The 23,420-nt window shown below is 42.5% G+C and overlaps 7 non-coding genes across 7 annotated transcripts; all 7 read right to left on the bottom strand.

The window, feature by feature from the left end:
• Nucleotides 1–2,913: 2,913 nt before the first annotated feature.
• TRNAE-CUC (transfer RNA glutamic acid (anticodon CUC)) lies at nucleotides 2,914–2,985 on the bottom strand. The gene has a single exon. It is a non-coding gene; the product is annotated as a tRNA-Glu (tRNA).
• A 2,719-nt stretch (nucleotides 2,986–5,704) lies between these two features.
• Nucleotides 5,705–5,776, bottom strand: TRNAE-CUC (transfer RNA glutamic acid (anticodon CUC)). The gene has a single exon. It is a non-coding gene; the product is annotated as a tRNA-Glu (tRNA).
• A 2,630-nt stretch (nucleotides 5,777–8,406) lies between these two features.
• TRNAE-CUC (transfer RNA glutamic acid (anticodon CUC)) lies at nucleotides 8,407–8,478 on the bottom strand. Its single transcript has one exon. It is a non-coding gene; the product is annotated as a tRNA-Glu (tRNA).
• Nucleotides 8,479–11,140: 2,662 nt separating this feature from the next.
• On the bottom strand, nucleotides 11,141–11,212 carry TRNAE-CUC (transfer RNA glutamic acid (anticodon CUC)). The gene has a single exon. It is a non-coding gene; the product is annotated as a tRNA-Glu (tRNA).
• Nucleotides 11,213–13,809: 2,597 nt separating this feature from the next.
• Nucleotides 13,810–13,881, bottom strand: TRNAE-CUC (transfer RNA glutamic acid (anticodon CUC)). Its single transcript has one exon. It is a non-coding gene; the product is annotated as a tRNA-Glu (tRNA).
• A 2,634-nt stretch (nucleotides 13,882–16,515) lies between these two features.
• TRNAE-CUC (transfer RNA glutamic acid (anticodon CUC)) lies at nucleotides 16,516–16,587 on the bottom strand. Its single transcript has one exon. It is a non-coding gene; the product is annotated as a tRNA-Glu (tRNA).
• A 2,605-nt stretch (nucleotides 16,588–19,192) lies between these two features.
• On the bottom strand, nucleotides 19,193–19,264 carry TRNAE-CUC (transfer RNA glutamic acid (anticodon CUC)). The gene has a single exon. It is a non-coding gene; the product is annotated as a tRNA-Glu (tRNA).
• Between the last annotated feature and the right edge of the window lie 4,156 nt (nucleotides 19,265–23,420).

The following is a 23,420-nucleotide window of genomic DNA, read 5'->3' as shown; positions in this document are numbered from 1 at the left end:
ATAACCTGACCGCACTATACACTGACACAGAGTATAACCTGACCGCACTATACACTGACACAGAGTATAACCTTACCGCACTATACACTGACACAGAGTATAACCTGCCTGCACTATACACTGACCCAGAGTATAACCTGACCGCACTATACACTGACCCAGAGTATAACCTGACCGCACTATACACTGACACATAGTATAACCTGATCGCACTATACACTGACCCAGAGTATAACCTGACCGCACTATACACTGACCCAGAGTATAACCTGACCGCACTATACACTGACTCAGAGTATAACCTGACCGCACTATACACTGACACATAGTATAACCTGACCGCGCTATACACTGACACAGAGTATAACCTGACCTCACTATACACTGACACAGAGTATAACCTGACCTCACTATACACTGACACAGAGTATAACCTGACAGCACTATACACTGTCACAGAGTCACATTCCTGCACTTCTAGGTGTGTTTCTTGTATGAGAACTATGTCACATTTCAGCTTTTTAACGCCGGTCAGAAGGAATTTTCTTTACACATAATTGGCGAGTTTAACCCATTCATTTCCAAGAGAGAACTGTTAAAGTGTTGATAGGTATCTGTATGTAAGAGAGAGAGACGTATGGATAAGCTATATAACGAACATACACACTGTAGGACAGGGGTGGCCCCCGAGGTTCCCCACACACACTTTCATGGGATTAGGTTTTGAGTTTTCCTTATTAGACACATTAATACTTTGAGAATATAAATGAGCAGAAGGGAAACCGGTTAAAGTCAAATAAAAATGAGAGACGCCCGGTTCTGGCCGCTCTGAGTTTGATGCGCTCTGCAGGATATGCGCCCCGATCCCTGGACCGAACCCGCTGAATTCTGACCCACACGGGCAGAAACACCCGAAAAGAAAGGCAAGAAACTGAAATATAGAAACGGAGACTGGATGGAAAAATGACTAAACACTCCGGGAAGCTCAATGCCTCAGAGACGCGGTCGCGCGTATCGGAAATTAATAACTGTCTAATGGCAAATCAATTGCTAATCGGAGTGCTGTGCATCTCAATCCGCACCTCTCAGTGTCTGTATATTTCTCATTCACTGCTGTTAGCAAAACCCCGGCCTTGCGCGGGTCACGACACCCACTGCGTCCGTATACTGAGCGGTGCGGGGATGGAGCCAAGACAGGTCCTACGCGGGAGACATAATCCCCTCACAAGATCGTCCCAACGCGTTTCATAGAAACATCTACAGTACTTCCTCAGGGGGGGTAAACTCCTTCAGGGACGGTCTTTATAAGGCAGATACTATATTAAGTTAAAACCATGGACAGAACATAGAACACAGACAGAGCCCAATGCTACTTCCAATGACGCAGACTAAACACAAAAAAAGTTAAAGAATGCGGGCATCGATCCCGCTACCTCTTACATGCTAAGCAAGCGCTCTACCATTTGAGCTAATTCCCCACTTTTGGAGGCGGGTGGCTGTCAGTGCCGGTTGCTTTACTTTCTGCAGGGCAAATGTGGCTGTGAACGTGCACTGTTTAATGCTAATTATCAGAAATAGCTCTGAGTCCAGGGGCTGTGGAAGATTGGGTGAGAATGATCGTAGAATCATCAGACCCCAGTAAATAAACTCATAGTCACCACACCACAGAGCACCACAGAACCCTACACTACACATCCTCCCTAATTGTCTAGTGGTTAGGATTAGGCACATCCCTTTGGTGTTACTGTAATAAGCGTTTCTAGTACCATCTTTTTTGCTCTGTTCACACACATCTTTACATTGCAGATAGTGCTGTGTGTGTTGTGTGTTGTGTGTGCGTGTGCGTGTGCGTGTGTGTGTGTGTGTGTGTGTGTGTGCGTCTGTGCGTGTATAGCATGTGTTTGAAACACTATACTGTATCTGCATAGAAAAAAAGCCTTCTTTTAGTAATGTACAGTTCAAATATGAACATGACCCCATCTCATCTCATCCCCTGACTCTGGATACAAAACATTCATGTATTCTTTTGCAAATTTTCATGCAATTTGCTTGCACCATTTCAGAGAAATTAAATATTTAAAATGGAAATAAATTGGTAACCGCAATAACAAACAACACTGTACATGCTAATGGGTACATCCATGTAAGCACTACATACATGCTCAGGAGTCGTTTTTTTGGATCGGTAAATACTTGTCATTTTCCACTTCAGCCATTTTAATTCCCCCCTTTTAAATTATTGAACTGGTTGATGTGTGTGTATATATATATATATATATATATATATATATATATATATATATATAGAAAAATATATATATATATATATTTCAACCACTATCACCTACAGTAGCATACAGTGCTCCCACTGCAGCAAGGGATTCTGGGAAATGACATGCAATGTTTACTCGCTCATCCCACAACGTGGCGGTATCAAATATAGCGTTTTCCCAGTTATTATATTCCTGCAGGATGTAGGATAATCCCAGCCAAACCCACATACTTATTACATTCCCGTTATGTCACATGTATTATTTCCTGTGAAGGAAGCGCTAAGTATATTCCCATTATGGTCACAAATTGGACGATACTGTATTTCCATTATGTCTCCTATTATTTTCCCATGATATCTCATAGAATACTGTCATCCAAAACCACCTATGGATTGAATGATTGAAAAATATGCCTCGGTTTTGTGCCAAGATTGTCTTTCCCCGACTAGCGCATTCTCTTCTTGGAATATTTCAATTGACATGCTCACTTAATACAATTCTTAACGTCACTTCCATGATCCTTTCAGTTTTATTAATTGAATTAGCAAGAGCTCTGTTTATGCAAATGTAAAAAAATGAAATTCTGTTCAACTTAAGACATGAAAAGAAAAAGAATCATTACGGTTTTCAAAACAAAGCTTTCCCTGAACGGGGATCGAACCCGGGCCGCGGCGGTGAGAGCGCCGAATCCTAACCACTAGACAATCAGGGAGGACGTGTAGTGTAGTGCTCTGTGGTGTGGTGACTATGGGTTTATTTACTGGGGTCTGATGATTCTACGATCATTCTCACCCAATCTTCCACAGCCCCTGGACTCAGAGCTATTTCTGATAAGTAGCATTAAACAGTGCACGTTCACAGCCACATTTGCCCTGCAGAAAGTACTGTAAAGCAACCGGCACTGACAGCCACCGGCCTCCAAAAGTGGGGGATTAGCTCAAATGGTAGAGCGCTCGCTTAGCATGTAAGAGGTAGCGGGATCGATGCCCGCATTCTCCAACTTTTTTTGTGTTTAGTCAGTAAGGGAAGTTGTGTCAGATATTCTACTTAGAAATAAAAATTAGATCTCTGATTTAAATGATGACTTTACTTTACTGTAGCTTGTTTGTGTTATTGATTGTAGCAAATACATTACAATAACTAAACTAGTGCTAGGCTTTTTACCCCCTCAAAGCTCTGAGACACCAAGGCAGGTGAATATTTTCTCCACCAGAGCTCCAAGAGACACCCACCTCAGCTCATAGACGCAAGAGAAGAAGACGACACACATAAAACCTTCTTGCATTATGTAAATTCCAATTATGGTGACAAACTGGATGATATTTCCATTATGTCTCCTATTATTTTTCCATGATGTCTCTTATTATTATTATATCATACAGGATGTAGGATACTGTCATCCAAAACCACATCATTATTGAATGATTGAAAATGATGCCTCCGTTTTACGTCAAGATTGTCTTGACACTTAGACCCCCAAGATTTCAATAGAGCCTCACTTAAAAGACTACATTATTTTTGATTCAAATGGACTTTTATGGTGCAGAAGCCGCATGGCGCCTGTGCCTACAGTGTATGTATTTGTCAGTGTGTCTCTATCTGCATTTCTGTCTCTTGATGGCCAGTCAGCCTGTGTGCTGATGTCAGCCTGTCTGTGATGTAAGAGACACATTGTGATATCATCACATACTGTAGACTGGCTGGCAGGTGTAAAGCTTCTAAAAGAGAGAGGGAGAGAGGGAGAGAGAGAGGGAGACAGGGGGAGAGACAGGGAGACAGGGGGAGAGAGAGGGAGACGGGGAGAGGGAGTGAGGGAGAGAGGGACAGGGGGAGAGGGAGAGAGGGAGAGAGGGAGCAAGCAGCTCCTCCCTCCCATGCAAATGGACTGGAGGGTGAGGAGAGGAGCAGAGGGATAGAAGCCTGTGCTGCTTCTAATGGGACAGGATTTGGGGTGCTGTTTCTTGCTCTATCTCCCCCCCTCCCACTGTCTCAGGTGCAGAAAGTTTTCAAGGGAGAGAGGAAAGGAAGGGGAAAATGGAAGCTGAGGAGAGCTGGTCCTGTCCCTCTTGTTGGTAAAGAGGGGGCATCCAGAAAGAGGTAAGGAGATAGTTTTATTTTAATTCAAGAAGGAGTGCCTGGTGGCGAAGCTAGCGTGCTCTGTCACACTACAGACCCCTCCCTGTGTGTGTGCGTGCGTGTGTGTGCGCGTGCGCGGGTGTCTGTGTCTGCAGGGGGTATCTGTCCCATCCATAGATATCAGGGGTACTGCGGCTGCTGCTGTTCAAACTTTAGCATTAGGCACATCCCTTTGGTGTTACTGTAATAAGCGTTTCTAGTCCCATCTTTTTTGCTCTGTTCACCCACATCTTTACATTGCAGATAGTGCTGTGTGTGTGTGTGTGTGTGCGTGTGTGCGTGTGTATAGCATGTGTTTGAAACACTATACTGTATCTGCATAGAAAAAAAGCCTTCTTTTAGTAATGTACAGTTCAAATATGAACATGACCCCATCTCATCTCATCCCCTGACTCTGGATACAAAACATTCATGTATTCTTTTGCAACTTTTCATGCAATTTGCTTGCACCATTTCAGAGAAATTAAATATTTAAAATGGAAATAAATTGGTAACCGCAATAACAAACAACACTGTACATGCTAATGGGTACATCCATGTAAGCAGTACATACATGCTCAGGAGTCGTTTTTTTGGATCGGTAAATACTTGTCATTTTCCACTTCAGCCATTTTAATTCCCCCCTTTTAAATTATTGTACTGGTTGATGTGTATATATATATATATATATATATATATATATATATATATATATATATATATATATATATATATTTCAACCATTATCACCTACAGTAGCATACAGTGCTCCCACTGCAGCAAGGGATTCTGGGAAATGACATGCAATGTTTACTCGCTCATCCCACAACGTGGCGGTATCAAATATAGCGTTTTCCCAGTTATTATATCCCTGCAGGATGTAGGATAATCCCAGCCAAACCCACATACTTATTACATTCCCGTTATGTCACATGTATTATTTCCTGTGAAGGAAGCGCTACGTATATTCCCACTATGGTCATAAATTGGACGATACTGTATTTCCATTATGTCTCCTATTATTTTCCCATGATATCTCATAGAATACTGTCATCCAAAACCACCTATGGATTGAATGATTGAAAAATATGCCTCGGTTTTGTGCCAAGATCGTCTTTCCCAGACTAGCGCATTCTCTTCTTGGAATATTTCAATTGACATGCTCACTTAATACAATTCTTAACGTCACTTCCATGATCCTTTCAGTTTTATTAATTGAATTAGCTCTGTTTATGCAAATGTAAAAAAAAAAGGAAATTCTGTTCAACTTAAGACATGAAAAGAAAAAGAATCATTACGGTTTTCAAAACAAAGCTTTCCCTGACCGGGGATCGAACACGGGCCACGGCGGTGAGAGCGCCGAATCCTAACCACTAGACAATCAGGGAGGATGTGTAGTGTAGTGCTCTGTGGTGTGGTGACTATGGGTTTATTTACTGGGGTCTGATGATTCTACGATCATTCTCACCCAATCTTCCACAGCCCGTGGACTCAGAGCTATTTCTGATAACTAGCATTAAACAGTGCACGTTCACAGCCACATTTGCCCTGCAGAAAGTACTGTAAAGCAACCGGCACTGACAGCCACCCACCTCCAAAAGTGGGGGATTAGCTCAAATGGTAGAGCGCTTGCTTAGCATGTAAGAGGTAGTGGGATCGATGCCCGCATTCTCCAACTTTTTTTGTGTTTAGTCAGTAAGGGAAGTTGTTTCAGATATTCTACTTAGAAATAAAAATTAGATCTCTGATTTAAATGATGACTTTACTGTACTGTAGCTTGTTTGTGTTATTGATTGTAGCAAATACATTACAATAACTAAACTAGTGCTAGGCTTTTTACCCCCTCAAAGCTCTGAGACACCAAGGCAGTTGAATATTTTCTCCACCAGAGCTCCAAGAGACACCCACCTCAGCTCATAGACTCAAGAGAAGAAGACGACACACATAAAACCTTCTTGCATTATGTAAATTCCAATTATGGTGACAAACTGGATGATATTTCCATTATGTCTCCTATTATTTTTCCATGATGTCTCTTATTATTATTATATCATACAGGATGTAGGATACTGTCATCCAAAACCACATCATTATTGAATGATTGAAAATGATGCCTCCGTTTTACGTCAAGATTGTCTTGACACTTAGACCCCCAAGATTTCAATAGAGCCACACTTAAAAGACTACATTATTTTTGATTCAAATGGACTTTTATGGTGCAGAAGCCGCATGGCGCCTGTGCCTACAGTGTATGTATTTGTCAGTGTGTCTCTATCTGCATTTCTGTCTCTTGATGGCCAGTCAGCCTGTGTGATGATGTCAGCCTGTCTGTGATGTAAGAGACACATTGTGATATCATCACATACTGTAGACTGGCTGGCAGGTGTAAAGCTTCTAAAAGAGAGAGAGGGAGAGAAGGAGTGAGGGACAGAGGGACAGGGGGAGAGGGGGAGAGGGAGCAAGCAGCTCCTCCCTCCCATGCAAATGGACTGGAGTGAGAGGAGAGGAGCAGAGGGACAGAAGCCTGTGCTGCTTCTAATGGGACAGGATTTGGGGTGCTGTTTCTTGCTCTATCTCCCCCCCTCCCACTGTCTCAGGTGCAGAAAGTTTTCAAGGGAGAGAGGAAAGGAAGGGGAAAATGTAAGCTGAGGAGAGCTGGTCCTGTCCCTCTTGTTGGTAAAGAGGGGGCATCCAGAAAGAGGTAAGGAGATAGTTTTATTTTAATTCAAGAAGGAGTGCCTGGTGGCGAAGCTAGCGTGCTCTGTCACACTACAGACCCCTCCCTGTGTGCGTGCGTGCGTGCGTGCGTGTGTGTGCGCACGCGCGGGTGTCTGTGTCTGCAGGGGGTATCTGTCCCATCCATAGATATCAGGGGTACTGCGGCTGCTGCTGTTCAAACTTTAGCATTAGGCACATCCCTTTGGTGTTACTGTAATAAGCGTTTCTAGTACCATCTTTTTTGCTCTGTTCACCCACATCTTTACATTGCAGATAGTGCTGTGTGTGTGTGTGTGTGCGTGCGTGCGTGTGTATAGCATGTGTTTGAAACACTATACTGTATCTGCATAGAAAAAAAGCCTTCTTTTTGTAATGTACAGTTCAAATATGAACATGACCCCATCTCATCTCATCCCCTGACTCTGGATACAAAACATTCATGTATTCTTTTGCAACTTTTCATGCAATTTGCTTGCACCATTTCAGAGAAATTAAATATTTAAAATGGAAATAAATTGGTAACCGCAATAACAAACAACACTGTACATGCTAATGGGTACATCCATGTAAGCAGTACATACATGCTCAGGAGTCGTTTTTTTGGATCGGTAAATACTTGTCATTTTCCACTTCAGCCATTTTAATTCCCCCCTTTTAAATGATTGAACTGGTTGATGTGTATATATATATATAAATATATATATATATATATATATTTCAACCATTATCACCTACAGTAGCATACAGTGCTCCCACTGCAGCAAGGGATTCTGGGAAATGACATGCAATGTTTACTCGCTCATCCCACAATGTGGCGGTATCAAATATAGCGTTTTCCCAGTTATTATATCCCTGCAGGATGTAGGATAATCCCAGCCAAACCCACATACTTATTACATTCCCGTTATGTCACATGTATTATTTCCTGTGAAGGAAGCGCTAAGTATATTCCCACTATGGTCACAAATTGGACGATACTGTATTTCCATTATGTCTCCTATTATTTTCCCATGATATCTCATAGAATACTGTCATCCAAAACCACCTATGGATTGAATGATTGAAAAATATGCCTCGGTTTTGTGCCAAGATCGTCTTTCCCCGACTAGCGCATTCTCTTCTTGGAATATTTCAATTGACATGCTCACTTAATACAATTCTTAACGTCACTTCCATGATCCTTTCAGTTTTATTAATTGAATTAGCAAGAGCTCTGTTTATGCAAATGTAAAAAAATGAAATTCTGTTCAACTTAAGACATGAAAAGAAAAAGAATCATTACGGTTTTCAAAACAAAGCTTTCCCTGACCGGGGATCGAACCCGGGCCGCGGCGGTGAGAGCGCCGAATCCTAACCACTAGACAATCAGGGAGGATGTGTAGTGTAGTGTTCTGTGGTGTGGTGACTATGGGTTTATTTACTGGGGTCTGATGATTCTACGATCATTCTCACCCAATCTTCCACAGCCCCTGGACTCAGAGCTATTTCTGATAACTAGCATTAAACAGTGCACGTTCACAGCCACATTTGCCCTGCAGAAAGTACTGTAAAGCAACCGGCACTGACAGCCACCAGCCTCCAAAAGTGGGGAATTAGCTCAAATGGTAGAGCGCTTGCTTAGCATGTAAGAGGTAGCGGGATCGATGCCTGCATTCTCCAACTTTTTTTGTGTTTAGTCAGTAAGGGAAGTTGTTTCAGATATTCTACTTAGAAATAAAAATTAGATCTCTGATTTAAATGATGACTTTACTGTACTGTAGCTTGTTTGTGTTATTGATTGTAGCAAATACATTACAATAACTAAACTAGTGCTAGGCTTTTTACCCCCTCAAAGCTCTGAGACACCAAGGCAGGTGAATATTTCCTCCACCAGAGCTCCAAGAGACACCCACCTCAGCTCATAGACTCAAGAGAAGAAGACGACACACATAAAACCTTCTTGCATTATGTAAATTCCAATTATGGTGACAAACTGGATGATATTTCCATTATGTCTCCTATTATTTTTCCATGATGTCTCTTATTATTATTATATCATACAGGATGTAGGATACTGTCATCCAAAACCACATCATTATTGAATGATTGAAAATTATGCCTCCGTTTTACGTCAAGATTGTCTTGACACTTAGACCCCCAAGATATCAATAGAGCCTCACTTAAAAGACTACATTATTTTTGATTCAAATGGACTTTTATGGTGCAGAAGTCGCATGGCGCCTGTGCCTACAGTGTATGTATTTGTCAGTGTGTCTCTATCTGCATTTCTGTCTCTTGATGGCCAGTCAGCCTGTGTGATGATGTCAGCCTGTCTGTGATGTAAGAGACACATTGTGATATCATCACATACTGTAGACTGGCTGGCAGGTGTAAAGCTTCTAAAAGAGAGAGGGAGAGAGGGAGAGAGGGAGAGAGGGAGAGAGGGAGAGGGGGAGAGAGGGGGAGAGGGAGAGAGGGAGCAAGCAGCTCCTCCCTCCCATGCAAATGGACTGGAGTGAGAGGAGAGGAGCAGAGGGACAGAAGCCTGTGCTGCTTCTAATGGGACAGGATTTGGGGTGCTGTTTCTTGCTCTATCTCCCCCCCTCCCACTGTCTCAGGTGCAGAAAGTTTTCAAGGGAGATCGGAAAGGAAGGGGAAATGTAAGCTGAGGAGAGCTGGTCCTGTCCCTCTTGTTGGTAAAGAGGGGGCATCCAGAAAGAGGTAAGGAGATAGTTTTATTTTAATTCAAGAAGGAGTGCCTGGTGGCGAAGCTAGCGTGCTCTGTCACACTACAGACCCCTCCCTGTGTGCGTGCGTGCGTGCGTGTGTGTGCGCACGCGCGGGTGTCTGTGTCTGCAGGGGGTATCTGTCCCATCCATAGATATCAGGGGTACTGCGGCTGCTGCTGTTCAAACTTTAGCATTAAGCACATCCCTTTGGTGTTACTGTAATAAGCGTTTCTAGTACCATCTTTTTTGCTCTGTTCACCCACATCTTTACATTGCAGATAGTGCTGTGTGTGTGTGTGTGTGCGTGCGTGCGTGCGTGTGTATAGCATGTGTTTGAAACACTATACTGTATCTGCATAGAAAAAAAGCCTTCTTTTAGTAATGTACAGTTCAAATATGAACATGACCCCATCTCATCTCATCCCCTGACTCTGGATACAAAACATTCATGTATTCTTTTGCAACTTTTCATGCAATTTGCTTGCACCATTTCAGAGAAATTAAATATTTAAAATGGAAATAAATTGGTAACCGCAATAACAAACAACACTGTACATGCTAATGGGTACATCCATGTAAGCAGTACATACATGCTCAGGAGTCGTTTTTTTGGATCGGTAAATACTTGTCATTTTCCACTTCAGCCATTTTAATTCCCCCCTTTTAAATGATTGAACTGGTTGATGTGTATATATATATATAAATATATAAATATATATATATATATATATATATATATTTCAACCATTATCACCTACAGTAGCATACAGTGCTCCCACTGCAGCAAGGGATTCTGGGAAATGACATGCAATGTTTACTCGCTCATCCCACAACGTGGCGGTATCAAATATAGCGTTTTCCCAGTTATTATATTCCTGCAGGATGTAGGATAATCCCAGCCAAACCCACATACTTATTACATTCCCGTTATGTCACATGTATTATTTCCTGTGAAGGAAGCGCTAAGTATATTCCCATTATGGTCACAAATTGGACGATAATGTATTTCCATTATGTCTCCTATTATTTTCCCATGATATCTCATAGAATACTGTCATCCAAAACCACCTATGGATTGAATGATTGAAAAATATGCCTCGGTTTTGTGCCAAGATTGTCTTTCCCCGACTAGCGCATTCTCTTCTTGGAATATTTCAATTGACATGCTAACTTAATACAATTCTTAACGTCACTTCCATGATCCTTTCAGTTTTATTAATTGAATTAGCAAGAGCTCTGTTTATGCAAATGTCAAAAAAAAAGGAAATTCTGTTCAATTTAAGACATGAAAAGAAAAAGAATCATTACGGTTTTCAAAACAAAGCTTTCCCTGACCGGGGATCGAACCCGGGCCGCGGCGGTGAGAGCGCCGAATCCTAACCACTAGACAATCAGGGAGGATGTGTAGTGTAGTGCTCTGTGGTGTGGTGACTATGGGTTTATTTACTGGGGTCTGATGATTCTACGATCATTCTCACCCAATCTTCCACAGCCCCTGGACTCAGAGCTATTTCTGATAACTAGCATTAAACAGTGCACGTTCACAGCCACATTTGCCCTGCAGAAAGTACTGTAAAGCAACCGGCACTGACAGCCACCGGCCTCCAAAAGTGGGGAATTAGCTCAAATGGTAGAGCGCTTGCTTAGCATGTAAGAGGTAGCGGGATCGATGCCCGCATTCTCCAACTTTTTTTGTGTTTAGTCAGTAAGGGAAGTTGTTTCAGATATTCTACTTAGAAATAAAAATTAGATCTCTGATTTAAATGATGACTTTACTGTACTGTAGCTTGTTTGTGTTATTGATTGTAGCAAATACATTACAATAACTAAACTAGTGCTAGGCTTTTTACCCCCTCAAAGCTCTGAGACACCAAGGCAGGTGAATATTTCCTCCACCAGAGCTCCAAGAGACACCCACCTCAGCTCATAGACTCAAGAGAAGAAGACGACACACATAAAACCTTCTTGCATTATGTATATTCCAATTATGGTGACAAACTGGATGATATTTCCATTATGTCTCCTATTATTTTTCCATGATGTCTCTTATTATTATTATATCATACAGGATGTAGGATACTGTCATCCAAAACCACATCATTATTGAATGATTGAAAATTATGCCTCCGTTTTACGTCAAGATTGTCTTGACACTTAGACCCCCAAAATATCAATAGAGCCTCACTTAAAAGACTACATTATTTTTGATTCATTTTGACTTTTATGGTGCAGAAGTCGCATGGCGCCTGTGCCTACAGTGTATGTATTTGTCAGTGTGTCTCTATCTGCATTTCTGTCTCTTGATGGCCAGTCAGCCTGTGTGCTGATGTCAGCCTGTCTATGATGTAAGAGACACATTGTGATATCATCACATACTGTAGACTGGCTGGCAGGTGTAAAGCTTCTAAAAGAGAGAGGGAGAGAGGGAGAGAGGGAGAGAGGGAGAGAGGGAGAGAGAGGGCAAGCAGCTCCTCCCTCCCATGCAAATGGACTGGAGTGAGAGGAGAGGAGCAGAGGGACAGAAGCCTGTGCTGCTTCTAATGGGACAGGATTTGGGGTGCTGTTTCTTGCTCTATCTCCCCCCCTCCCACTGTCTCAGGTGCAGAAAGTTTTCAAGGGAGAGAGGAAAGGAAGGGGAAAATGTAAGCTGAGGAGAGCTGGTCCTGTCCCTCTTGTTGGTAAAGAGGGGGCATCCAGAAAGAGGTAAGGAGATAGTTTTATTTTAATTCAAGAAGGAGTGCCTGGTGGCGAAGCTAGCGTGCTCTGTCACACTACAGACCCCTCCCTGTGTGCGTGCGTGCGTGCGTGTGCGTGTGTGTGCGTGCGCGCGGGTGTCTGTGTCTGCAGGGGGTATCTGTCCCATCCATAGATATCAGGGGTACTGCGGCTGCTGCTGTTCAAACTTTAGCATTAGGCACATCCCTTTGGTGTTACTGTAATAAGCGTTTCTAGTACATCTGTTTTGCTCTGTTCACCCACATCTTTACATTGCAGATAGTGCTGTGTGTGTGTGTGTGCGTGTGTGCGTGTGTATAGCATGTGTTTGAAACACTATACTGTATCTGCATAGAAAAAAAGCCTTCTTTTAGTAATGTACAGTTCAAATATGAACATGTCCCCATCTCATCTCATCCCCTGACTCTGGATACAAAACATTCATGTATTCTTTTGCAACTTTTCATGCAATTTGCTTGCACCATTTCAGAGAAATTAAATATTTAAAATGGAAATAAATTGGTAACCGCAATAACAAACAACACTGTACATGCTAATGGGTACATCCATGTAAGCAGTACATACATGCTCAGGAGTCGTTTTTTTGGATCGGTAAATACTTGTCATTTTCCACTTCAGCCATTTTAATTCCCCCCTTTTAAATTATTGAACTGGTTGATGTGTATATATATATATTTCAACCATTATCACCTACAGTAGCATACAGTGCTCCCACTGCAGCAAGGGATTCTGGGAAATGACATGCAATGTTTACTCGCTCATCCCACAACGTGGCGGTATCAAATATAGCGTTTTCCCAGTTATTATATCCGTGCAGGATGTAGGATAATCCCAGCCAAACCCACATACTTATTACATTCCCGTTATGTCACATGTATTATTTCCTGTGAAGGAAGCGCTAAGTATATTCCCATTATGGTCACAAATTGGACGATAATGTATTTCCATTATGTCTCCTATTATTTTCCCATGATATCTCATAGAATACTGTCATCCAAAACCACCTATGGATTGAATGATTGAAAAATATGCCTCGGTTTTGTGCCAAGATCGTCTTTCCCAGACTAGCGCATTCTCTTCTTGGAATATTTCAATTGACATGCTCACTTAATACAATTCTTAACGTCACTTCCATGATCCTTTCAGTTTTATTAATTGAATTAGCAAGAGCTCTGTTTATGCAAATGTAAAAAAATGAAATTCTGTTCAATTTAAGACATGAAAAGAAAAAGAATCATTACGGTTTTCAAAACAAAGCTTTCCCTGACCGGGGATCGAACCCGGGCCGCGGCGGTGAGAGCGCCGAATCCTAACCACTAGACAATCAGGGAGGATGTGTAGTGTAGTGTTCTGTGGTGTGGTGACTATGGGTTTATTTACTGGGGTCTGATGATTCTACGATCATTCTCACCCAATCTTCCACAGCCCCTGGACTCAGAGCTATTTCTGATAAGTAGCATTAAACAGTGCACGTTCACAGCCACATTTGCCCTGCAGAAAGTACTGTAAAGCAACCTGCACTGACCGCCACCAGCCTCCATAAGTGGGGGATTAGCTCAAATGGTAGAGCGCTTGCTTAGCATGTAAGAAGTAGCGGGATAGATGCCCGCATTCTCCAAGTTTTTTTGTGTTTAGTCAGTAAGGGAAGTTGTTTCAGATATTCTACTTAGAAATAAAAATTAGATCTCTGATTTAAATGATGACTTTACTGTACTGTAGCTTGTTTGTGTTATTGATTGTAGCAAATACATAACAATAACTAAACTAGTGCTAGGCTTTTTACCCCCTCAAAGCTCTGAGACACCAAGGCAGGTGAATATTTCCTCCACCAGAGCTCCAAGAGACACCCACCTCAGCTCATAGACTCAAGAGAAGAAGACGACACACATAAAACCTTCTTGCATTATGTAAATTCCAATTATGGTGACAAACTGGATGATATTTCCATTATGTCTCCTATTATTTTTCCATGATGTCTCTTATTATTATTATATCATACAGGATGTAGGATACTGTCATCCAAAACCACATCATTATTGAATGATTGAAAATGATGCCTCCGTTTTACGTCAAGATTGTCTTGACACTTAGACCCCCAAGATTTCAATAGAGCCTCACTTAAAAGACTACATTATTTTTGATTCAAATGGACTTTTATGGTGCAGAAGCCGCATGGCGCCTGTGCCTACAGTGTATGTATTTGTCAGTGTGTCTCTATCTGCATTTCTGTCTCTTGATGGCCAGTCAGCTTGTGTGATGATGTCAGCCTGTCTGTGATGTAAGAGACACATTGTGATATCATCACATACTGTAGACTGGCTGGCAGGTGTAAAGCTTCTAAAAGAGAGAGGGAGAGGGGGAGAGAGGGACAGGGGGAGAGAGGGACAGGGGGAGAGAGGGACAGAGGGACAGAGGGAGCAAGCAGCTCCTCCCTCCCATGCAAATGGACTGGAGGGTGAGGAGAGGAGCAGAGGGACAGAAGCCTGTGCTGCTTCTAATGGGACAGGATTTGGGGTGCTGTTTCTTGCTCTATCTCCCTCCCTCCCACTGTCTCAGGTGCAGAAATTTTTCAAGGGAGAGAGGAAAGGAAGGGGAAAATGTAAGCTGAGGAGAGCTGGTCCTGTCCCTCTTGTTGGTAAAGAGGGGGCATCCAGAAAGAGGTAAGGAGATAGTTTTATTTTAATTCAAGAAGGAGTGCCTGGTGGCGAAGCTAGCGTGCTCTGTCACACTACAGACCCCTCCCTGTGTGCGTGCGTGCGTGCGTGTGCGTGTGTGTGTGTGCGCGCGCGCGGGTGTCTGTGTCTGCAGGGGGTATCTGTCCCATCCATAGATATCAGGGGTACTGCGGCTGCTGCTGTTCAAACTTTAGCATTAGGCACATCCCTTTGGTGTTACTGTAATAAGCGTTTCTAGTACCATCTGTTTTGCTCTGTTCACCCACATCTTTACATTGCAGATAGTGCTGTGTGTGTGTGTGTGTGTGTGTGCGTGTGTGCGTGTGTATAGCATGTGTTTGAAACACTATACTGTATCTGCATAGAAAAAAAGCCTTCTTTTAGTAATGTACAGTTCAAATATGAACATGTCCCCATCTCATCTCATCCCCTGACTCTGGATACAAAACATTCATGTATTCTTTTGCAACTTTTCATGCAATTTGCTTGCAACATTTCAGAGAAATTAAATATTTAAAATGGAAATAAATTGGTTACCGCAATAACAAACAACACTGTACATGCTAATGGGTACATCCATGTAAGCAGTACATACATGCTCAGGAGTCGTTTTTTTGGATCGGTAAATACTTGTCATTTTCCACTTCAGCCATTTTAATTCCCCCCTTTTAAATTATTGAACTGGTTGATGTGTATATATATATATTTCAACCATTATCACCTACAGTAGCATACAGTGCTCCCACTGCAGCAAGGGATTCTGGGAAATGACATGCAATGTTTACTCGCTCATCCCACAACGTGGCGGTATCAAATATAGCGTTTTCCCAGTTATTATATTCCTGCAGGATGTAGGATAATCCCAGCCAAACCCACATACTTATTACACTCCCGTTATGTCACATGTATTATTTCCTGTGAAGGAAGCGCTAAGTATATTCCCATTATGGTCACAAATTGGACGATAATGTATTTCCATTATGTCTCCTATTATTTTCCCATGATATCTCATAGAATACTGTCATCCAAAACCACCTATGGATTGAATGATTGAAAAATATGCCTCGGTTTTGTGCCAAGATCGTCTTTCCCAGACTAGCGCATTCTCTTCTTGGAATATTTCAATTGACATGCTCACTTAATACAATTCTTAACGTCACTTCCATGATCCTTTCAGTTTTATTAATTGAATTAGCAAGAGCTCTGTTTATGCAAATGTAAAAAAATGAAATTCTGTTCAACTTAAGACATGAAAAGAAAAAGAATCATTACGGTTTTCAAAACAAAGCTTTCCCTGACCGGGGATCGAACCCGGGCCGCGGCGGTGAGAGCGCCGAATCCTAACCACTAGACAATCAGGGAGGATGTGTAGTGTAGTGTTCTGTGGTGTGGTGACTATGGGTTTATTTACTGGGGTCTGATGATTCTACGATCATTCTCACCCAATCTTCCACAGCCCCTGGACTCAGAGCTATTTCTGATAAGTAGCATTAAACAGTGCACGTTCACAGCCACATTTGCCCTGCAGAAAGTACTGTAAAGCAACCGGCACTGACAGCCACCAGCTTCCATAAGTGGGGGATTAGCTCAAATGGTAGAGCGCTTGCTTAGCATGTAAGAGGTAGCGGGATCGATGCCCGCATTCTCCAAGTTTTTTTGTGTTTAGTCAGTAAGGGAAGTTGTTTCAGATATTCTACTTAGAAATAAAAATTAGATCTCTGATTTAAATGATGACTTTACTGTACTGTAGCTTGTTTGTGTTATTGATTGTAGCAAATACATTACAATAACTAAACTAGTGCTAGGCTTTTTACCCCCTCAAAGCTCTGAGACACCAAGGCAGGTGAATATTTCCTCCACCAGAGCTCCAAGAGACACCCACCTCAGCTCATAGACTCAAGAGAGAAGACGACACACATAAAACCTTCTTGCATTATGTAAATTCCAATTATGGTGACAAACTGGATGATATTTCCATTATGTCTCCTATTATTTTTCCATGATGTCTCTTATTATTATTATATCATACAGGATGTAGGATACTGTCATCCAAAACCACATCATTATTGAATGATTGAAAATTATGCCTCCGTTTTACGTCAAGATTGTCTTGACACTTAGACCCCCAAGATATCAATAGAGCCTCACTTAAAAGACTACATTATTTTTGATTCATTTTGACTTTTATGGTGCAGAAGTCGCATGGCGCCTGTGCCTACAGTGTATGTATTTGTCAGTGTGTCTCTATCTGCATTTCTGTCTCTTGATGGCCAGTCAGCCTGTGTGATGATGTCAGCCTGTCTGTGATGTAAGAGACACATTGTGATATCATCACATACTGTAGACTGGCTGGCAGGTGTAAAGCTTCTAAAAGAGAGAGGGAGAGAGGGAGAGAGGGAGAGAGGGAGAGAGGGAGAGAGGGAGAGAGAGGGCAAGCAGCTCCTCCCTCCCATGCAAATGGACTGGAGTGAGAGGAGAGGAGCAGAGGGACAGAAGCCTGTGCTGCTTCTAATGGGACAGGATTTGGGGTGCTGTTTCTTGCTCTATCTCCCCCCCTCCCACTGTCTCAGGTGCAGAAAGTTTTCAAGGGAGAGAGGAAAGGAAGGGGAAAATGTAAGCTGAGGAGAGCTGGTCCTGTCCCTCTTGTTGGTAAAGAGGGGGCATCCAGAAAGAGGTAAGGAGATAGTTTTATTTTAATTCAAGAAGGAGTGCCTGGTGGCGAAGCTAGCGTGCTCTGTCACACTACAGACCCCTCCCTGTGTGCGTGCGTGCGTGCGTGTGCGTGTGTGTGCGTGCGCGCGGGTGTCTGTGTCTGCAGGGGGTATCTGTCCCATCCATAGATATCAGGGGTACTGCGGCTGCTGCTGTTCAAACTTTAGCATTAGGCACATCCCTTTGGTGTTACTGTAATAAGCGTTTCTAGTACCATCTGTTTTGCTCTGTTCACCCACATCTTTACATTGCAGATAGTGCTGTGTGTGTGTGTGTGCGTGTGTGCGTGTGTATAGCATGTTTTTGAAACACTATACTGTATCTGCATAGAAAAAAAGCCTTCTTTTAGTAATGTACAGTTCAAATATGAACATGTCCCCATCTCATCTCATCCCCTGACTCTGGATACAAAACATTCATGTATTCTTTTGCAACTTTTCATGCAATTTGCTTGCAACATTTCAGAGAAATTAAATATTTAAAATGGAAATAAATTGGTAACCGCAATAACAAACAACACTGTACATGCTAATGGGTACATCCATGTAAGCAGTACATACATGCTCAGGAGTCGTTTTTTTGGATCGGTAAATACTTGTCATTTTCCACTTCAGCCATTTTAATTCCCCCCTTATAAATTATTGAACTGGTTGATGTGTATATATATATATTTCAACCATTATCACCTACAGTAGCATACAGTGCTCCCACTGCAGCAAGGGATTCTGGGAAATGACATGCAATGTTTACTCGCTCATCCCACAACGTGGCGGTATCAAATATAGCGTTTTCCCAGTTATTATATTCCTGCAGGATGTAGGATAATCCCAGCCAAACCCACATACTTATTACATTCCCGTTATGTCATATGTATTATTTCCTGTGAAGGAAGCGCTAAGTATATTCCCATTATGGTCACAAATTGGACGATAATGTATTTCCATTATGTCTCCTATTATTTTCCCATGATATCTCATAGAATACTGTCATCCAAAACCACCTATGGATTGAATGATTGAAAAATATGCCTCGGTTTTGTGCCAAGATCGTCTTTCCCCGACTAGCGCATTCTCTTCTTGGAATATTTCAATTGACATGCTCACTTAATACAATTCTTAACGTCACTTCCATGATCCTTTCAGTTTTATTAATTGAATTAGCAAGAGCTCTGTTTATGCAAATGTAAAAAAATGAAATTCTGTTCAATTTAAGACATGAAAAGAAAAAGAATCATTACGGTTTTCAAAACAAAGCTTTCCCTGACCGGGGATCGAACCCGGGCCGCGGCGGTGAGAGCGCCGAATCCTAACCACTAGACAATCAGGGAGGATGTGTAGTGTAGTGTTCTGTGGTGTGGTGACTATGGGTTTATTTACTGGGGTTTGATGATTCTACGATCATTCTCACCCAATCTTCCACAGCCCCTGGACTCAGAGCTATTTCTGATAAGTAGCATTAAACAGTGAACGTTCACAGCCACATTTGCCCTGCAGAAAGTACTGTAAAGCAACCGGCACTGACAGCCACCGGCCTCCATAAGTGGGGGATTAGCTCAAATGGTAGAGCGCTTGCTTAGCATGTAAGAAGTAGCGGGATCGATGCCCGCATTCTCCAAGTTTTTTTGTGTTTAGTCAGTAAGGGAAGTTGTTTCAGATATTCTACTTAGAAATAAAAATTAGATCTCTGATTTAAATGATGACTTTACTGTACTGTAGCTTGTTTGTGTTATTGATTGTAGCAAATACATTACAATAACTAAACTAGTGCTAGGCTTTTTACCCCCTCAAAGCTCTGAGACACCAAGGCAGGTGAATATTTCCTCCACCAGAGCTCCAAGAGACACCCACCTCAGCTCATAGACTCAAGAGAAGAAGACGACACACATAAAACCTTCTTGCATTATGTATATTCCAATTATGGTGACAAACTGGATGATATTTCCATTATGTCTCCTATTATTTTTCCATGATGTCTCTTATTATTATTATATCATACAGGATGTAGGATACTGTCATCCAAAACCACATCATTATTGAATGATTGAAAATTATGCCTCCGTTTTACGTCAAGATTGTCTTGACACTTAGACCCCCAAAATATCAATAGAGCCTCACTTAAAAGACTACATTATTTTTGATTCATTTTGACTTTTATGGTGCAGAAGTCGCATGGCGCCTGTGCCTACAGTGTATGTATTTGTCAGTGTGTCTCTATCTGCATTTCTGTCTCTTGATGGCCAGTCAGCCTGTGTGCTGATGTCAGCCTGTCTGTGATGTAAGAGACACATTGTGATATCATCACATACTGTAGACTGGCTGGCAGGTGTAAAGCTTCTAAAAGAGAGAGGGAGAGAGGGAGAGGGGGAGAGAGGGACAGGGGGAGAGGGAGAGAGGGAGAGAGGGAGAGAGAGGGCAAGCAGCTCCTCCCTCCCATGCAAATGGACTGGAGTGGGAGGAGAGGAGCAGAGGGACAGAAGCCTGTGCTGCTTCTAATGGGACAGGATTTGGGGTGCTGTTTCTTGCTCTATCTCCCCCCCTCCCACTGTCTCAGGAGCAGAAAGTTTTCAAGGGAGAGAGGAAAGGAAGGGGAAAATGTAAGCTGAGGAGAGCTGGTCCTGTCCCTCTTGTTGGTAAAGAGGGGGCATCCAGAAAGAGGTAAGGAGATAGTTTTATTTTAATTCAAGAAGGAGTGCCTGGTGGCGAAGCTAGCGTGCTCTGTCACACTACAGACCCCTCCCTGTGTGCGTGCGTGCGTGCGTGTGCGTGTGTGTGCGTGCGCGCGGGTGTCTGTGTCTGCAGGGGGTATCTGTCCCATCCATAGATATCAGGGGTACTGCGGCTGCTGCTGTTCAAACTTTAGCATTAGGCACATCCCTTTGGTGTTACTGTAATAAGCGTTTCTAGTACCATCTGTTTTGCTCTGTTCACCCACATCTTTACATTGCAGATAGTGCTGTGTGTGTGTGTGTGTGTGTGTGTGCGTGCGTGCGTGTGTATAGCATGTGTTTGAAACACTATACTGTATCTGCATAGAAAAAAAGCCTTCTTTTAGTAATGTACAGTTCAAATATGAACATGACCCCATCTCATCTCATCCCCTGACTCTGGATACAAAACATTCATGTATTCTTTTGCAACTTTTCATGCAATTTGCTTGCAACATTTCAGAGAAATTAAATATTTAAAATGGAAATAAATTGGTAACCGCAATAACAAACAACACTGTACATGCTAATGGGTACATCCATGTAAGCAGTACATACATGCTCAGGAGTCGTTTTTTTGGATCGGTAAATACTTGTCATTTTCCACTTCAGCCATTTTAATTCCCCCCTTTTAAATTATTGAACTGGTTGATGTGTATATATATATATTTCAACCATTATCACCTACAGTAGCATACAGTGCTCCCACTGCAGCAAGGGATTCTGGGAAATGACATGCAATGTTTACTCGCTCATCCCACAACGTGGCGGTATCAAATATAGCGTTTTCCCAGTTATTATATTCCTGCAGGATGTAGGATAATCCCAGCCAAACCCACATACTTATTACATTCCCGTTATGTCATATGTATTATTTCCTGTGAAGGAAGCGCTAAGTATATTCCCATTATGGTCACAAATTGGACGATAATGTATTTCCATTATGTCTCCTATTATTTTCCCATGATATCTCATAGAATACTGTCATCCAAAACCACCTATGGATTGAATGATTGAAAAATATGCCTCGGTTTTGTGCCAAGATCGTCTTTCCCAGACTAGCGCATTCTCTTCTTGGAATATTTCAATTGACATGCTAACTTAATACAATTCTTAACGTCACTTCCATGATCCTTTCAGTTTTATTAATTGAATTAGCAAGAGCTCTGTTTATGCAAATGTAAAAAAATGAAATTCTGTTCAATTTAAGACATGAAAAGAAAAAGAATCATTACGGTTTTCAAAACAAAGCTTTCCCTGACCGGGGATCGAACCCGGGCCGCAGCGGTGAGAGCGCCGAATCCTAACCACTAGACAATAAGGGAGGATGTGTAGTGTAGTGTTCTGTGGTGTGGTGACTATGGGTTTATTTACTGGGGTCTGATGATTCTACGATCATTCTCACCCAATCTTCCACAGCCCCTGGACTCAGAGCTATTTCTGATAAGTAGCATTAAACAGTGCACGTTCACAGCCACATTTGCCCTGCAGAAAGTACTGTAAAGCAACCGGCACTGACAGCCACCGGCCTCCATAAGTGGGGGATTAGCTCAAATGGTAGAGCGCTTGCTTAGCATGTAAGAGGTAGCGGGATCGATGCCCGCATTCTCCAACTTTTTTTGTGTTTAGTCAGTAAGGGAAGTTGTGTCAGATATTCTACTTAGAAATAAAAATTAGATCTCTGATTTAAATGATGACTTTACTGTACTGTAGCTTGTTTGTGTTATTGATTGTAGCAAATACATTACAATAACTAAACTAGTGCTAGGCTTTTTACCCCCTCAAAGCTCTGAGACACCAAGGCAGGTGAATATTTCCTCCACCAGAGCTCCAAGAGACACCCACCTCAGCTCATAGACTCAAGAGAAGAAGACGACACACATAAAACCTTCTTGCATTATGTATATTCCAATTATGGTGACAAACTGGATGATATTTCCATTATGTCTCCTATTATTTTTCCATGATGTCTCTTATTATTATTATATCATACAGGATGTAGGATACTGTCATCCAAAACCACATCATTATTGAATGATTGAAAATTATGCCTCCGTTTTACGTCAAGATTGTCTTGACACTTAGACCCCCAAGATATCAATAGAGCCTCACTTAAAAGACTACATTATTTTTGATTCAAATGGACTTTTATGGTGCAGAAGTCGCATGGCGCCTGTGCCTACAGTGTATGTATTTGTCAGTGTGTCTCTATCTGCATTTCTGTCTCTTGATGGCCAGTCAGCCTGTGTGATGATGTCAGCCTGTCTGTGATGTAAGAGACACATTGTGATATCATCACATACTGTAGACTGGCTGGCAGGTGTAAAGCTTCTAAAAGAGAGAGGGAGAGAGGGAGAAAGAGAGAGAGAGGGGGGGGAGAGAGAGAGAGGGGGAGAGAGAGAGGGGGGGGGAGAGAGAGGGGGGGGGGAGAGAGAGGGGGGGGGGAGAGAGAGGGGGGGGGAGAGAGAGGGGGGGGAGAGAGAGAGAGGGGGGGGAGAGAGAGGGGGGGGAGAGAGAGAGGGGGGGGGGAGAGAGAGAGGGGGGGGAGAGAGAGGGGGGGGGAGAGAGAGAGGGGGGGGAGAGAGAGAGAGGGGGGGGAGAGAGAGAGAGGGGGGGGAGAGAGAGAGAGGAAGGGAGGGAGCAAGCAGCTCCTCCCTCCCATGCAAATGACCTGGAGGTAGAGGAGAGGAGCAAAGGGACAGAAGCCTGTGCTGCTTCTAATGGGACAGGATTTGGGGTGCTGTTTTTTGCTCTATCTCCCTCCCTCCCACTGTCTCAG

The sequence above is a fragment of the Ascaphus truei genome, unplaced genomic scaffold, assembly GCF_040206685.1.
Source record: "Ascaphus truei isolate aAscTru1 unplaced genomic scaffold, aAscTru1.hap1 HAP1_SCAFFOLD_637, whole genome shotgun sequence".
In the NCBI taxonomy this organism is placed as follows: domain Eukaryota; kingdom Metazoa; phylum Chordata; class Amphibia; order Anura; family Ascaphidae; genus Ascaphus; species Ascaphus truei.
Note: the sequence above shows the minus strand (reverse complement) of the source record. Positions and strands in the feature narration are given on the sequence as shown.